Source organism: Macaca thibetana, chromosome 17 (assembly GCF_024542745.1).
Source record: "Macaca thibetana thibetana isolate TM-01 chromosome 17, ASM2454274v1, whole genome shotgun sequence".
In the NCBI taxonomy this organism is placed as follows: Eukaryota; Metazoa; Chordata; class Mammalia; order Primates; family Cercopithecidae; genus Macaca; species Macaca thibetana.
Window position 1 is genome coordinate 13385821 of NC_065594.1, and position 17463 is coordinate 13403283.

The 17463-nt window shown below is 38.4% G+C and overlaps 1 protein-coding gene and 1 long non-coding RNA gene across 3 annotated transcripts in view; one reads left to right on the forward strand and one right to left on the reverse strand.

Annotated features, from left to right (window-relative positions):
• RFC3 (replication factor C subunit 3) overlaps window positions 1-17463 on the forward strand; it is a 666103-nt gene that overhangs the window by 543843 nt on the left and 104797 nt on the right. The gene's annotated exons all lie outside the window — the stretch shown is intronic.
• Window positions 1-17463, reverse strand: part of LOC126940322 (uncharacterized) — a 52815-nt gene that overhangs the window by 1547 nt on the left and 33805 nt on the right. Inside the window, exon 5 of the long non-coding RNA XR_007720701.1 lies at window positions 988-1129. This is a non-coding gene — a long non-coding RNA (uncharacterized LOC126940322). The remainder of the gene's footprint in view (window positions 1-987; window positions 1130-17463) is intronic.

Consider the following 17463-nt stretch of genomic DNA (forward strand, 5'->3'; position numbering starts at 1 on the left):
TTTAGTAAATAGAACTAAATTTAAGCAATCTGACAGTTTTCCCTTCCTGCTGTTATGCATTTTAGTGTGTATTTTTTATTTATTTAGAGAAGACCATTTATACAGACCTCCAGAACTTGATATGCAATAAGATTGTAAAGAAACATTTACACAGACCTCCAGAAATAGATATGCAATAAGATTTCATATGTGGAAATCATGGAGTCATAAACATAACTGTAAATCTGTAGAGTTCATCACATGATTAATACAGAAACGTCAAGAATCTCATCCCTTTGAATGCTGAAACCTTCATTAACATAGTAGAACTGTTAAATCTTTGCAGACAGGTAGAAAATGTGGTTCCTCATATCCAGTCTGTTGAAATTTCAAATAGTTTAATGAACTTAAAGGAGAGCAAAGAGTCACCCTCGAGAGCTTTGAAGTTATTTCATCTGCTGTAGAGATTTAATTAATGACTTGTTTGATTTCCCCAAACTTTAAAAATTGATATTTTCACGATCGGTTCCAGCTGACCTTGTTGCCGGCAGCAGCAGCCTCCCCAGGGCTTGCCACCCAAAACGCCAGCCTCGTGCTTGAGGGCTTACAGCCAGGCCAGCAAAGACTGAGGAAAACAACCAGCATCTCCTGATGTGTTGTGATGTAGCTTGGAAGGTGGGGAAATCCCTGGGCAGGCTCTGCCTTCATTTGTGGATGAATATTCCCTATGGAGGCAGAGAGGAAGGAAAAGGTAGAGCCCCTAAATAATAACTAGCAAAAATCTTCCTTACACCAGGAGAGTGTGAGTCAGGGTAGTCAGGAGACAGGACTTTTGAGCCAGAAAAATCTGGGATCAAATCTTGCTTAATGGTCAAGCACAGTGGCTAATGCCTGTAATCCCAACACCCAGGGAGGCCAGTGTGGGAAGATCACCTGAGGTCAGGAGTTCGAGACCAGTCTGGGCAACATGGAGAAACTCCTATCTACTAAAAATATTTTTTAAATTACCTGAGCATGGTGGTTCACGCCTGTAGTCCCAGCTACTCGGGAGGCTGAGGTCGGAGGATCACTTGAGCCTGGGAGGTTGAAGCTGTGGTGAGCAGAGATTGGGCCACTATACTCCAGCCTGGTCAACAGGGCAAGACTCCACCTAAAAAAAAATCTTGCTTATTAGTGATGCATCCGAATGAGTAACCTCACTTCCCCAAATCTCAGTTTCTTCATCTGTGAAATGGAGAGAATGCAAAGGTATATGTGGAGGATCTTGTTCTAGAACAAACACCCCTAGTGTCAATGTTAACATACTGCTGAGAAAGAATCTGAATCCAGATGTTCATCACAGGAAATGGCAGCAAGTTCTAGCAAGAGGGCAAGTCATTGTCATAACCTGAATTATGATGGGAGAATTTAAGCAGGTTAATACAGAGAACGTAGAACTCTGTTTTCACCATCAACTCTCTATATTTATCTATTTGATGCAACTGGAAACATTTGATTGTGGAAGGAGACAAAGGGAAGACAGGGAAAGGAGAAGAAAAAAGCTGTAGGAAGGAAAAGTATAAACTGTAAATACCCACTTGTTTTTCTTCATGAGCTTCATTTTCTCTTCTTTTTAAAGATGTTTATTTCAGGTACATGCGTTATATAGGTTGAAAATGTCATAAACAAGAATGTACTGCTGATTCACATGTTTTATATTCACACATCCATGCAATTATACCCAGATGAATTGACAGCTCATTTAAAGTCCAGATCAGAGAAGCTTAATGCATTTTGCTGAAGCAGATACCATTTGGATTGATTTATGTTTAAGTGAAAAGAGAGTTTATTAGTAATGTTAATTTGATAATTTTAATATTTTAGTTCCATATAGCATATAAAAGGGAATGGGAAAATGAATTCAAAAAATTTCTGGAAAAATGAATTCATCGACAAAATTTATTAAATAAAAGGGAATGTTTCAACTGAGCAAAATGTAGTGTGAATTCTAATAAACAATCTTATATCTGGGGTGTTTTAAATGAAGGGGTGCCCAGGAGAACTTTTATGATTCTGTTGACATTCAGCAAACAGCCGCTCCCTGCTGGTGCTCTGTGGCTTCATACAAACATAGCAGGTGTGTGTGTGTGTAATTGTGTGGGTGTTGGAGAGAGAGGAGTTCTCCAGAGCAAGAAATGAAAAGATACTGCTGTACCAGGCAGCAAAACAACAAACGCCTACCTGCCATCCACTGACCTCTGGGCAGGCAGACTCTGGGCAAAGACCAACTTTAAAGGTTTCTGAAAAGGAATAGCTGAAGGATACTTGACTCAGGTAATTCTTAATTCAGGTGAGAAATTTCCCCAGAGGTCACTAATGTGTCTTCTGCCCAGAAAAGAAAGGAATGAGAATTGCTTTCTTTGAGAAAAAGAATCTTCAGAGGATGCACAGCTCTTTGGTACAATTGTCTGCATCTCAAGAAATACATAAGCAAGTCACCTTCGGCAGAAGAGTGAGGGGTAGTAATAAGAACCCTAAAAGGAAGATGTTCATTTCAAAGTACTCTGCAGATGTTAACTCATTTTGCATGGTTACATTCTGGAAATATAGAAAATCAGAATTTTACTTATGAAAAAAGTTCATCAAAACAATAAAAAGCCCTGCCACCCTATACCATATATATACACACACACATACATACACACACATACATACACACACACGCACTTATATGTGACTACATATATACAGACATATATTTATTAAAATCTATACTTTCATACTTATATATAAGTATATATGTATACATATGTATATGTGTATAGCTAGATAAATATAGCCAGAGCCTCAAGGAAGCCGAGAAGTTCCTCATTCTGGTTTCTTGTTTGTAAAATCTATTTATGTATGATTTTGCTAATAATTTGGCAATTATTAGGTAAATTTGACCAATATGAATGACCAACCTAATAATCCATGTCACAAAAAACATTCTAAAGTTTGAATGATCTGTATTTCTGCCCACATTTATTTTTGAATATTGAGTTTTCTAGACATTTATTCACTTATTACAGTGTAGATAGAAATCTATGTGCATATTTATAAGGCTGTTTTCATCAAAGCTACTGCTGCCACCTAAGCCACACGCAGCCGACACCAAATGGTCAGATTACTCTCATAGAAATCATACATTAAATGCATAGATAATCTGCAAACCTCATTTCAGACAGTGGTTTTAGTTTCTCCCCTCAGCAGATCTCTTATGAAAGCTGTTAACAGGTTGATTGGAATTTTCTATCCTCTCCACCCTCTGGTGGAAACACTAATAAGCAATGAAATGGCTAAAGCACAGTGCAGAGAGGATAAGCAAAGGCCCTGAAGACCCTCCAGCTTCATAATCACATCTTGAATAATCAGCAATTGATAGAAGGTCCACACACAAAGTGCTTTCTCCACACTCTGGAGCAAACCAAGCAAAGACTGTGAAACCTCAATGTTATGCATACACTTGTTCTGAAGTTGCTCGACAGGCTGCCTCAGGAGGTGAAATCAAAGTCTGATTTGCTATCACTGCCAGTCAGTTTTCTCTAGCAGTATTAGCTATCTTTAAGACATATTTCCATGGCAACTAGTTTAAAAACATATTTACCTATAGAGCCTTTTGTGTTATGAGAGCCTGAGTAACCTAAGCGGCCTTTCTTGTCATAGCTCTTTGCCACCAGGACAGTGACTCTGAAGCATGGGGATGAGTAGGACAGCACCTCATGTACAGGCAGTGTGGCATCTGGTGTCCTGGACTGGACCGGCCTTCAGGGTACTGGGGAAGCCAGCTTGTTAGATTTTGTTGAGTCATCATTTCTCTCCCTGGGGCCAGCCTTGTCTATCTCATTCCTAGGCTTTCTCAAACCCCATTCTGCTGCTGGAGTCCTACCCGCATTTCCAGGCTAATTTGTCCAGCCCTGCCTCAGATGCTGAGGCCAATCAGAATGTGATTGTGTCATGCACATTTATGTTTATTGCAGAACTATTTACAATAGCAAAGACTTGGAACCAACCCAAATGTCCATCAATGACAGACTGGATAAAAAAAATATGACACATATGCACTGTGGAATACTATGCAGCCATAAAAAAGAACGAGTTCATGTCCTTTGCAGGGACATGGATGAAGTGGGAAGTCATCATTCTCAGCAGATTAACACAGGAACAGAAAACCAAACACCCCATGTTCTCACCCATAAATGGGAGTTGAACAATGAGAACATGTGGACACACAGAAGGGAACATCACATACCAGGGCCTGTTGGGGAGTGAGGAGCAAGAGGAGGGAGAGCATTAGGAAAAATACCTAATGCATGCAGGGCTTAAGACCTGGATGGCGGGTTGATGGGTACAGTGAGCCACCATGGCACATGTATACCTATGTGACATGCCTGCGCATCCTGCATATATGTGTGTGTGTGTGTGTGTGTGTATAGAGAGAGAGAGAGAAAGAGAGAGAGAGAGAGAGAATATGATAATATGATTGTGTTATAGGTGAAGGACAAAATCTTCTTTGCTCCATTAAAAAAAATAAGGAGGAAGAAACACTCAGGTACCTTATATTTCAAAACTTGCCTTTTTGTAATTGCCATTTTAGCCTTGGGTTGAGACTTAATCCGGGGACATTGGCACTTCTGTATTGTTATCCTTTTATAAGAGAAATCATGAATTTTCTGTAGAGGTGACTACTAGGGCAAGACCAGCAATGACCCACTCTTATGGCCAACGTAGGACATTAACCCAGCTTTTGACCAGAGCTGGGTCCACATGTGGACTACTTTGACAAAGGTGCATATGATGTGGTGATTTGGCTGCAGCAATAGGGACCCCCCCACCAAACTGTATCATCTTCACTACCACTGAGAGGCTGCAGATTCCTACTCCTTCAGTTTGATTTCACTTCTTATTTTGTTCCATTTCATTATCTTCTAAATGAGATGTGTATCTGCAAGCATCAAATCCTTTTGGAATTAAGGCAAGATAACTTCAAGATTCCAATTTCAAATGATGGATACACCAATTACAAGCATATTTTTTCTCTTTAAACAAGCTATTCTTATTAGTTTATCAAAAGAAGTTTCCTACAAACATTTAGTGAACACAGTTGATTATCTGGGTTCTAGTACTATGGTTCTAGTACTATGTACCCTTGGATAGTGGCAAACCAAGCTTAAGGCTAGACTGCGTCCACTGTCTCGATTGGGAACTATCTGGCTATGTGAGCTAGGCTGTTGGGGAGAGCCCACAAGCAGTTCGTTTACATGAATTGACTCTCTGGGGCTCTTAGTTGAAAGGCATGTACACGTGTACAGTGAGTGATGGGGAGAGGGAGGGCGTAAGTTTTAGAATCTTGGCAGCCTCAGACATTATTTGAAGATAGAACCAAATGGAGTTATTTTTGGCAGTGATTCTCTGAGGCTTTGAGCTCTTGTCTCATTAGATGACTCATTAGGTGACAATATGTGCAGAAGGGTAAGGAGAAAAGTCTTCCTTCTTCATGAAGCATCTTGTGACTTTACGTCTTTGCGGAGGGAAGAATGTGGAAGGTGGCTGCCATTGAGTGGTAGTCGGGATGCATGCATGAGCACATGGGTGCATGGGACTTATAGATTTGGGAATCCCAGAGAAAATCATGGGCAAAGGACAATGTGGGGACCAGACAGGGTACCTGGCAATGCAGAAGAGTGAGGCTTGAAGATTCAGCCAAATAGGGTTTATTGCAATAAAAGTGGCAGCATTTGTATTCATAAGCTGATACTGCCATGAAACATTTCAGCTATCTTTAAAAATAGTAAAACTAATTTTTAAAATATTTGAAAGGGGGATAATATGGTAGAAAGAACATAGGCTTTCAATCCGCCCTGAATTCAAACTCTGTCTCTGCCAATTATTACCTGTATGACTTTGGGCACGTTATGTAACGTGACAGATGCCACCCATTTACCAAAACCCATTTCATCTCCCTACTGAAAACCCAACTCCGTGATGTCTTCCAGCCACTCTGGCAGCCTAAAGTGTCCGTGTGCCTAAGCTCTGGCAAATGCCCTGTGGACAGAGTGATATATGTCACTTCCAGGTCTAGGCCATTAAAACTTCTTGTGCCCTGGAAGCGTGCCTTAATTTGAACATCAATCTGAAATTTATATAACTCAGAAGAGTCAAGCTGAAATCCAATTTTGTCTCACCTATAAAGCCTTTATTGATTGTATAAACAGTATTTCTAACAGGAACATTCAGAGGATTCAGTTGAAGACTCTACGTCCTTAAAGGGTGGCAGAGCCCAGTGCCCTTACTGGCCAACGGAGGGCCACTTGCCAGCCAGAGACATTTGCATTAGACTCTATAGGAGCAAGAAATTAACTTTGATTCTCTTAAACCGCTAAGACTGGGACTAATGTGATACAGCAATAGTATCATTTACATTAGCTAATCTACCTGAATTTCCATTTCTTCTCATTAAAAAACAAAGAATATGATTTAACTTACAGGGTAATTTAAGAATGAATGATAGACTCTGGCTCACAGCAATTGCTAAATAAATAGTAGATATTATTATATAAACTTTTATTTAGGTTGTCCCTTTAGATCTCTCTCTCTCTCTCTCTCTCTGTCTCTGTCATGGTTGGTGAGTTAGTAAGTGTTTTTACCCTATGTGGAGGAAAATAAATCATATCTATGAAAGCAAAAACACAGCATCAGTCTTTAATGGGAAGAAACAGCAATTTGATGAACTACTATGGGCATCATTTGCAAGACATGTGATCATGGATATGAATCTTAAGCTTTCTGAGCCTCAGTTTCCTCACTTATAAAGCAGGTATAAGAACCTATACCTCAGAGAGGATAAGAAAGGATAAAATGAGAAAGCCAAATGTAAAAGCATCTATAGACTTTGGAATTTCATGAAAATATATAATACTATTATTATAGATTATCATATTAAGTCTACAAAACCAAATAGGATTAATACAAACATTATTATCTTACATGGCATTTAATTTCCCACTGGACCATCAATGCTGGTGCTTTTTATTGTGATGCCTTTAATGTGGGTGGATGTGTTACTAATATTACCTTTCTGTTTCCTCATGTGTTTAAGTTGATGAACCAACAGCATTCATGTATTTGCAATTTTCTAGTTCCTATTTTGAATGAGGAAGAAAAGACATTGCTAGCCATAAATCATGTGTGGCCAAGCTGGATCTGACAGGTCAGGAAAACACAAGATTTTCACTTTATTTCTGTCATTGAAATACCCTTTGGAGAGAGATGCCTTGGGAGCCGGTGCTTTATTATGATCAAACCAAATCCCAGCAGATGTCGGTTTAACCAGGTTTGCAGTGAATCTATGATCCACTTTAAACTTTTCAATATATTCTCTTAATTTTACAATTTATAACCTCTGAATACTCCTCAGTTGAACTTTATGATTGTGAATTTAAGGTTATCAAGAAGTCAAGCTATTCCTGGAATAATGTTTGGTACGTTCCTCAGCCACACCATGTCACACACAGAGGGGCCTGTTCTTCTCCAGATGGAGATTTAAAACTCAGAGTACTTCACATAGTGTGCCTGGGCCTGAAGGAAGAAAGCTGCAGTCCCTAAGAGACCCCCTAATGTCTTAAAGGGGATTGAGGAAACTATTCAGTGGGTGGTATTTGGAGCTGTGTGAAGGAGAGTGAAAGGAAAACACTTTCAGTTAATAATTCAACAAAAAGGTAGGGAACCTTAACCAAGTGACCAAGGTTGACATCACAATTGATGTCATGTGGATCTCATGACCCCTATGCTTGATGTGATGAGAAGGGTACTACACCACTGTGGGATTTTTTCAAACCCAACCCCCTCATCTAATGATGTGTCAGGAATGAGCCAAACTCAAAGTGAGGAGCATTCTGCAAAATGCCTGGCCCAGTGCCTTTCAAAACTTATTGACCATGAAAGACACGGAAAGATGGAGAAACTGTCACAGGCCAGAAGAGACTGAGAAAATGTGACAACAACTGCAGTGTGGTATCCTATATTGGATCTGGAAATAGAACAATGTCAGCAGTGGAAAAACTGGTGAAATGCAAATATAGTCTGGCGCTTGGCCAAGAGGAATGTGAGATGATGGCTTCTTCATGTTGACAAATGTGCCATGGCAGAGTAAGACGATAACATTTGGGGAAACTAAAGCTGAGTGAAAGACATGTGGAAGCTCTTTGTACCATCTTTGTAATTTCTCAGTAAATCTAAATTATTCAAAATTGTGTTTATTTAAAAAACTATATACAATCTTAATACATACATAGAATAAAAATTTTAACAAATTTTAAAATAATCTTTATAAATAAAACTGTTTTAGTAATACATTAAATAAATTTAAATAAATATATATTTTCAATAGATACATTTTTCTCTGTATATGTAGAAGAATCTAACATTCTGGAAAGATAGTGGTGACAAAGCAACTCAATAGTAAAACCAAAAACCAATGGAAAAAAATTATAATAAATCTAGGTGACACATTATCTCTATCAACCCCAAAATGCCAGAGGTGGAGGCGGATCACCAACAGCCAGCAGATCTGCAGGTTACCAAAATCTGTGCCAGAGGAAGCAACAGCAAGCGACTGATGGATTTGTGGATAGGAAAACCCTGAGAGGGCCAACAGGTGTTTACCGTAAAGCATTACCAACTAACATGAAAGCAGATGAAACTGACAGAGGTTTTCCTAATCTAATAGTGGGTGCATTTGTGCCAGGAGCCCTCAGTAGGGTCTGAAGGGTCAGGAACAGTCAAACATATTAACTCCCCAGACTGACACACCCACTACGGCTCCCCTCCGTAACAAAGCCATCTGCTGGGGAAAAACTGCTGGGAGTGAAATTAAAATTGACCAAGGCAAGGATGATTAAGATGAAAGAAAGTGAAGATCCAGATAAAAGTAGGACTAAAGAATAGAGTCAGAAAATCTCAGTAAGCTGCCCTATTTGGTAACACTATTAAAAAAAAAAAAATCGAAAACAGAAGAGGATGTTCTATGGAGTTAAAAAAAAAAAAAAAAAAAAAGCTAGCCTGTTCCACACTATTTTTCTATAATTTAAAAAGAAAATAAATTATCAAAACGATCACTGACAAATCCCAAGGAAAGCTATTATGAGATAAATAAGAATAAGGAGTAGAATAACATCCATACAGACAGTAAAATTATGCCAGAAAGTCAGGCTGACCAAGCAGATCAACTTTGTAACTATTTCAAAATGAGTTAAAAGACTTTGATTAACTGACATGAGATAGGAAGAACAACAAAACTCAAACTTACAAAAATTCAGAAATGAAGTGACAGAACTCAGTAAAGAATTAGAAATAAAAGAAAAAAACATTTCATAAAGACTATTAGAAGACATATAAGAAAAAAAAGCACAATAGATAATGCAGTAAGAGACAGAAGGGGGAAAAAGAAAAATATTTAAAAATCAAAAAAGCAGTGAAAAAAAGAGATAAAAATATTTAAATAGAAAGTGACAAATATTGAAGATAAGCAAAGAAAATCCAAAATACAGATAATAGAAATCCCTGAAGAAGAAAACCAAAGCAAAGAAATATAACAAATACTAAACCTACAATTCAAGAAAACTAAAGTTAAAATATATGAAGATGGGAGGCCAAAGTGGGTGGATCAGCTGAGGCCAGGAGATTGAGACCAGCCTGACCAATATGGCAAAACCCCGTCTCTACTAAAAAACACAAAAATTAGCTGGGCGTGGTGGCACCCACCTGTAGAAACAGGAGAATTGCTTGAACCTGGGAGGTGGAGGTTGCAGTGAGCTGAGATCGCACAACTGTACTCCAGCCTGGGCAACAGAGAGAGACTCCATCTCAAAAAAATGAAAATAAAATAAGAATTAAAAAATGTATGAAGATACCCACTGGAAAGGCACACCATGTAACGGGTAATATCAACCCAGAATGACCAACAAAAAGGCACATTCTAGTAAAATTACCAGACTTTAGGGATAAAAAGAAAACGTTGTTTGGCTATCTAGTCAGAGAAAGTGACTTAGAAAGGAAATTTGATTATCATCAGACTTTTAACACTGCTGTGTTTTACCAGAATATAGAGTGACATATTTACACTTAAAGACAGAAAATATTAACAAATGTTTTTGATACAGCTGAACTGACTTTCTGGTATAAATTGTTTACAATGTATTATAAACATGCATAATATTGCTTCCATGAAATCTTCCTGAAGAAACTTTAGAAAGCAAGTTTAAGATAATAAAAATGACTGGTGACATTGACACAAAGACTGGGGATGCAATAAATAGATAGTTACCTGAAGAATTAAGATTAAATGAGACTGCGTGCAGTGGCTCACACCTGTAATCCCAGTACTTTGGGAGGCTGAAGCAAATGGATCGCTTGAGGTCAGGAGTTCAAGACTAGCCTGGGCAACATGGCGAAACCCCATCTCTACTAAAAACACAAAAATTAGCTGGGTGTGGTGGTGTGCACCTGTAATCTCGGGAGGCTGACGCATAAGAATCGCTTAAACCTGGGAGGCAGAGGTGGTGGTGAGCTGAGATTGTGCCACTGCACTGCAGCCTGGGTGACAGAGCAGCATTAGGTTCAAAAAAAAAAAAAAAAAAAAAAAAAATAAATGAGAGCTGAGAAGTAAAATAATTATAAAAAAAGAGTGTCTAATGTCTATATGCTTTGACAACTAACTACTACTATAAAAATATGAGAGGAGGAGAATTGGGAGAACAAAGTCAAAATGTTTAACTGTTTTCAGTAATTGCATTGATAGTGATGGTATTTGTGTTGATATTCTGGATTGTGAGCAAATGAGGTAGAACAAATGACTATTTACAGGATATTTCAGTTCTATTATTCCCTCATCCTTGGGAAACAGAATTTTCTGTATTAAAGAGTAAAACCCTCATAGTCTTAAAGTTTAATTGGAAAGGTCAGAATGAACATGTGAAGCATTTTGTCTTTTCAAAAGTTTCTATTTTTTAGTTCCATCCACTAAAAAAACCTTAAGAAATGAAAAACCCAGTAGCAACAAACATCTCTCAGTGCACAGATTGTGATCCTGTGATTCTCATTAAAAGAAACCAATACTTTTTGGAGAATAACTGATTTGGAGAATGGTCCTAAAACACCTTTTCACAGAAGATAGCAAGAAATCTAACAAAAACTGCTATAACACGGGGGCTAACCTGAAGAGGGTTACACTGGACAAAGAAGAAACAATCTGTGCTCCAAAAAGGCCAATAGTTGGTATTGATTAAACCTGCCAAATATATTTATAGTTATGAGTCCATTATCGTATAAAAAATTGTTACCCTTGGAGAATGTTAGCTACTAAGTTCATTTATTTCCTGGTAAATAAATGGATAGTATCGATCATATTCTCCCTTTTGTAGAAAAACTCTACTAATGAGTAAGAAAATCACAGATAAAGAAAAGTGTCTCTTTGTAGAATTATTGCAACTAATTAAATAAAATGAAAGAGTTTGAAAATCACTATTTTGCAACCTTCAGTGAATTAATTGAACATCATCGAAAGAGAGATAAATAGACATTTTGTGTCTCAGGATGAAAGCACATAACATCATCTATCATCTTGACAATGATTGTTGACATTGGGCTATGTTGTAGACAAAATTAAGGTCTGTAAAAATGTTTATGTCCTAACTCCCAGAACCTGTGGATGTGTTACCTTTATGTGACAATGGAGACTTTGCAGATGTGATTAAGGGTCTTAAGATAGGAAGGCTACTGGTGAAAATGTGCTGGAAAGATAGCATGTCATCAGAGATGAGATGCATGGAATAGAATTATGGAGAATGGCAATCATTGGTGTAGACTCTCTCAATCAGGGCTCCCTGAGAGAAGGCAGCCCCAGTGCCTTAGGGCATCTAAAATATGTAATGAATAAAACTCACTCCTAAGAAGAGTATATCTTCTGAAGTCTCAGGCCTGGGTAATATAAGTTCCAGGGAGGAGGACCTCATTTCTCATCTCCTCTCCATAGTTGAATGTGCCTGGGACACCAGCGATTTTCCAGGACTTTATTTTTAGCAGAGGCCTTTCCTTACCTCTCCCTGCTCCTGTGCTCTGCTAAAGACTTTGCGAAAGAAAAGATGACTTGTAGGGCCCACCCTGATTGGAATTAATATCACTATCTCCAAGATTACCATTTCTCCTGAATTCCCTATAGGCAAATATGATTCCATTGTACAGGCCCTAAAACTAAAATACAGATCGCTGAAACAATGGAGCAAAGATCATAATGGAGAAATAGAGACAGAGGCAAGCCTGGAAAGTACATATTCAGGCTGGTCACAGGAATTTGAGTTTTCCATCACTCAAGGGCAGTAGCTGTGTTTGTTTGTGCTGCCTTGTGCAGTTCCTATAAAGCACCCCCTGCACTAGGTCTTTCTTGAATGTGTAGGTAATGTTGGGAGCTGCATTTGAAAGGACCCTCCCCGTCTGTCAGCCTAGCTCTCTTCCAGTCCCCACGCAGTGCCTTTGCATTAAGTTTTATCTTCAGTATATCTGTGTTCAAATGCAAATAGGAAATATTTAGTGGGCAACTATCTGCAAGTCACAATTTACAGGAACTACAGGGACACAATGCTGAGAAAATAAAAAGCAGAATCTGTGCTCCAAGGACACAGTCTGGTGAAGAGTATAAACATGTATACAAATACTTTGAATTTCAACAGAGACTCTGGTGAGTGCTAAACTAAAAACTATTGCAAAGTGCAGTGAAAGCAATGGGAGTAATAGGAGTCTCATTGCAGGGCACGAGGAAGAGATGTGAAAGTTTCAGGAAGAGGGAAGAATGTATCCTTCCCCCTGTAAGGATGGCAAATTATTTCCTTTTAAATCTAGCATATTTCATTTAATCATATCAGAGAAACAAGAAGAGTTCAAATCATATCTGCTTAACTTGAATCCATAGATCCAAAATTGTAATGTCTACTCACACTAACTTTCCTCTTTTAATATTAAGTCATATTTTAATCTTATAAACTCCAAACCACTACAGAATTCAAGCTACATCGGGTAGCTAACCTCATTTTTAAATGACATGATTGGTGGTTGTTTTCTAATTTGGAAAAATACAACTTGCTCTTCCTTTTAGGTGTCAAGGTTGAAGGGGCCTTTTATTTGTCAGGATTATAAACTTTGTATGCAAAAGGTTACAAAGGAAGAAGCAAATTGGTGGTTTGACATTTAATCTAATTTAACACAAACATAATTACATGTACAAAAGTCTGAAATGGAAATATATTATAATTATGGTCCTGTTGTTTTGGATTGTGTTTCTAAGGGGCTAAGAAAAAAAAAAAAAAGAAGAATCCATTGACTTTAGAGAAAGGATATAATTGGGCATGGAGGTCAATAAAGGGGCAAAACTTTGAGACTTATTTACAGGTGTGTCTTTTTGCTGTCCTATCGAGATCTAGAGTTTCTGATTCTTGCATTACAATTGGGTTAATACAGTAAACACGAAAAATCAAAACCCCTTGTTTTCCTCCTTCTGGTTTTTTTTTCTTTAATTGGATTCACTTGTTTTTCAAAAGGATCATACTTCACGTAGATGGAGTTTGCTAGCCTTTGGCACCAACAGTCTGTCATGTAGATTCCAGATCAACATAGGAAATTTGTCATAGAAGTCATGGGGGAATTGCTGGTGAATAGTTGCCTCTTCTGTTGACATCTGTGCCTTTCCCTAGTAAGGCTTTTGATTTCAAGATGAGAGATACTGGATTTCCTTAAATCAAATTTTCTTAGAGCCAGGAAACTCAATACTCAGGGAAAAATGAAATTCTAAATTATAGATGCAATAATCTTATGAGATGGTGCATTACCTTCATCTTAGAGTTAAAGAATTTCAAGTGCTTTAAATAGTTAATAGCTAGTAAATGGCAGAGCTGAGATTCTAGCCATGGTGTATTGGATGTGAATAATCAGGTAAGTAAGGCAATTTGTTTATCTGATGTCTATTATTCAGCCTTTATATCAAACATGTATAAACACACCATTATAACAAGTCAACTGTATTACACATGCACCATATAGTTTTTCATGTTATATATAGTTATATTTTATAGCGTTATATAAAATAAAATTGTATGGAAAACCAAGATCAACTTTAAAAATTGACAACAACAAAAACGACATGAACTGCAATTATTCAACATTGGCTGACCAGATTTGAAATAGAAGCAGTATAATTTCACTTTAACGCTGTATGTTCCTGGGCACTATTTTGACTGTAGCCAGCACATAGTTTGGGGCTAAGGAGAGCAGGAAGTGTTATAGACTAGGGACAAATGCAAGGAATCAGTGAGAAGAGAGAGTGCGCTGGAAACCCAGCAGGGCAGCTCTCAGAAGCAGGAGCACACCTCCCTGGGCCTTCAGGTCCCAGCTCCTACAAAGAAGTGGCAGTCATGGCAGGAGGGACAAAGTGTGATTAATATCCTGGTTGACACCTTGACACCTCGTTAAGCTGAATCAACTCTAGTCAACTCAGGACCTCGCTTGAAGATTGAATCACTTTCCTACTAAATTTATGTGCTCTCTAGGAACTGCCTGGCTTCCCAGCAATGATTCCCACACACTAGTCTCTACAGACAGTGTAGAAGTAGGAGCGAGTTCCACGAGGTGTACTTCATGGCCTCCTTGCTGCCTGGCACCACCCCAAAGTTGCTGATATGGGACAGCAATGACCTCTATGGAAGTTTGGCCTTGCCTACACGTGCATTCTTCCCTGGCATAATATCAACTAGTGGACCAGTGTGCAGCACCAGGAGTCAGACTGGCTGGACTCAAAACCCATCTCTGCCATTTAGAGGTCGTGTGACTTCGAGTGAGTTACATAAACACTGTCTTAGTTTCCTCATCTGTAAAATAATGGGGAAGGTAATAGCAAACTTAAAAGTCATCACAAAAATTAAGTAACATTTGGTAAGCTTTAGAAGACTGTGACTAATGCATAAGCCCTCAAAATATGTCTGTGATTAATATGTGCGGATTTTACAGAATATTCCCTCTAAAAGTTGCAATATCCTGCACATTATCTGGTAGCATGAAGAATCTTATATTCTCTTAGTAAATTCTGGATGCAGTTTTCCAAAATATACAAGAATCTTGGTAAAATCCTAATGTCATCATCAAGTGAAATATTTGTTACTCTCTCCTTAAAATATTTATTATCTTTTGAAATTTGATAATGAAGATTAGTAAAATAAATTGTTCTCTATATTACCTAACCCAGTAGTAGTAGAAGCAACTTAATCATTGTCATTAAATAAGTCACATATACAAAGTTTTGGTGCAAAACTTTAAAAAAGCCTTCTCTTATATATATTACTTCTCATTATATCACCCAAATGTCAATCATAATACTTTCAAGTATTTTCCTACAATGTAGAAGGATCATATTCAAAGAGTTTGTAATTTAATTGAATGGAAAAGGTATGTATGACTGAAAGTTAACTAATAATACAAGACAGCTGTTCAATAGATGTTAGATTTCAAGAGATATTTAATGAGCATCTATCTGCAAGGCACAATTTGTAGGAACTACGGAGACACAAAGCTGAGAAAATAAATAGGAGAATCTATGCTCCAAGCACTCACAGTCTGGCGAAGTATACAGGCATATAAACAAATACTTCTAATTTCAAGAGAGACTTTGGCCAGTGCTAAAACAAAAGCTATTACAAAGTGCAACGGAAGCAACAGGAACAGTGAGAGTCTTGCTTCAGGATATGAGGAAGAGATTTGGAAGAGAGAGGAGGGTTTCAGAAAGAGGGAGGAACACGGGAACAGGGATGTCCAGGGTAGGTGTGGCTTCTCCAATGGGAAGCGCATGAGGGAAAATGATGGCAAAGACACGGCCATGGTACAGTGGCTCACGCCTGTAATCCCAGCACTTTAAGAGGTTGAGGGGGCTGGATTATTTGAGGTCAGGAGTTCGAGACCAGCCTGGCCAACAAGGTGAGACCCTGTCTCTACTAAAAATACAAAAATTAGCCGGACGTGGTGGCACATGTCTGCAATCTCAGCTACTTGGGAGACCGAGGTGGGAGAACTGCTTGAACCTGGGAGGTGGAGTTGTAGTGAGCAGAGATCACACCACTGCCCTCCAGCCTGGGCAATACAGTGAGACTCCCAAGACAAAGCCGCTGTGCAGACTGCTTTATGTAACAAACTCAGGAGGGCTGATGTGATGCAAAATGAAGGAGGGAATCATTGAAGGTGTTTAATCAGAACAGTGGCATAATCAGATATGCTTGGGGGTATGTAACTCAAGCACAGCAGGTAGCAAAGAAGACAGAAAAAATATATGAGTCAGAAAATTTGAGTTCTGGCCTTAGTTCTTGCATTCTTTCTGTGACCCTGGCTTGAATCTCTCTAGGGCTCCAAATGGGATAATCATCCCTTCCCTACCTTCCTCCAAGGGCTCTTGTGAGAATGAACTAGTAATAAAGTCAGTTGTGATGATTAGGGTCTCCATGTGGTAGGTGAAGACAGCAGGCCAAGGAGCTCTTAGGACCATATTTACAAAGTCCAGAGGAGCAACGAGGACCCAGCTTGGGAAAAGCAAAATAACAGGTTGTCAAAGGATTGTGCTACTTTTGTTTCCCCTATTCTCAGATAATGTATTCATTCATTATGTTTTTTTAAAATTTGCCCAATGGTAGAGTTTTGTGTTGGAAGGTGTTAACCCCATCTAAAGAGTAACTTTTGTAGCAATTTCCACAGCTTTCTGATATCTGACTAACAGTGACATGACAGCAGACACCACTTAAGTCGTTTTATGCTTAAATCTTTCCTCTGCAATTCCATTAGAAAGTTATTTTTACTCTATTAAAAATGAGAATGCATATGAATAAATCATATCATATAGCACAATACTATGTTATTTGAATTTCTATCTTGAATCTATGAAACATATGTTGTCTTTAATATATTCTATTTCTTATAGCACTTAAACTTTGGCCCCAATTTCTTTGGACTTCTTTTCTAACAATTGATAATTGTCATCTTACTATTAGAATGCACAAAAGTCTTCCAGCACTTGTATTCTTTTCTCTCCCCCTTTAAAATTCCTAAACCTTGCCATAGGCCTTTATTATTGGTTCTTCAGAGGGGAATCTGTCTCCAGTGTCAAGCTCTGAGTCTCACATACAATGCCCGTCTGTGCTTCTTGAACACGCTAACAGGCAGATCCTTTCTTCCCAGTGGAATCTGTCAAAGAGACATACTCTTAAGCATCATTAGGAAGCTAGCTCTACCAGCTGAAGGTGCAGGTGTCTAGGTTTCTGTTTCTTTTATAGTGATCCTATTCTTATCCCAAGAGGCTAGATCTTTTTCTACATCACCTGACTAATTGTACAACATTTCCACCAGCTCCGATGTTAGGCTGTCCATCACAGGGCTTCTAGGATT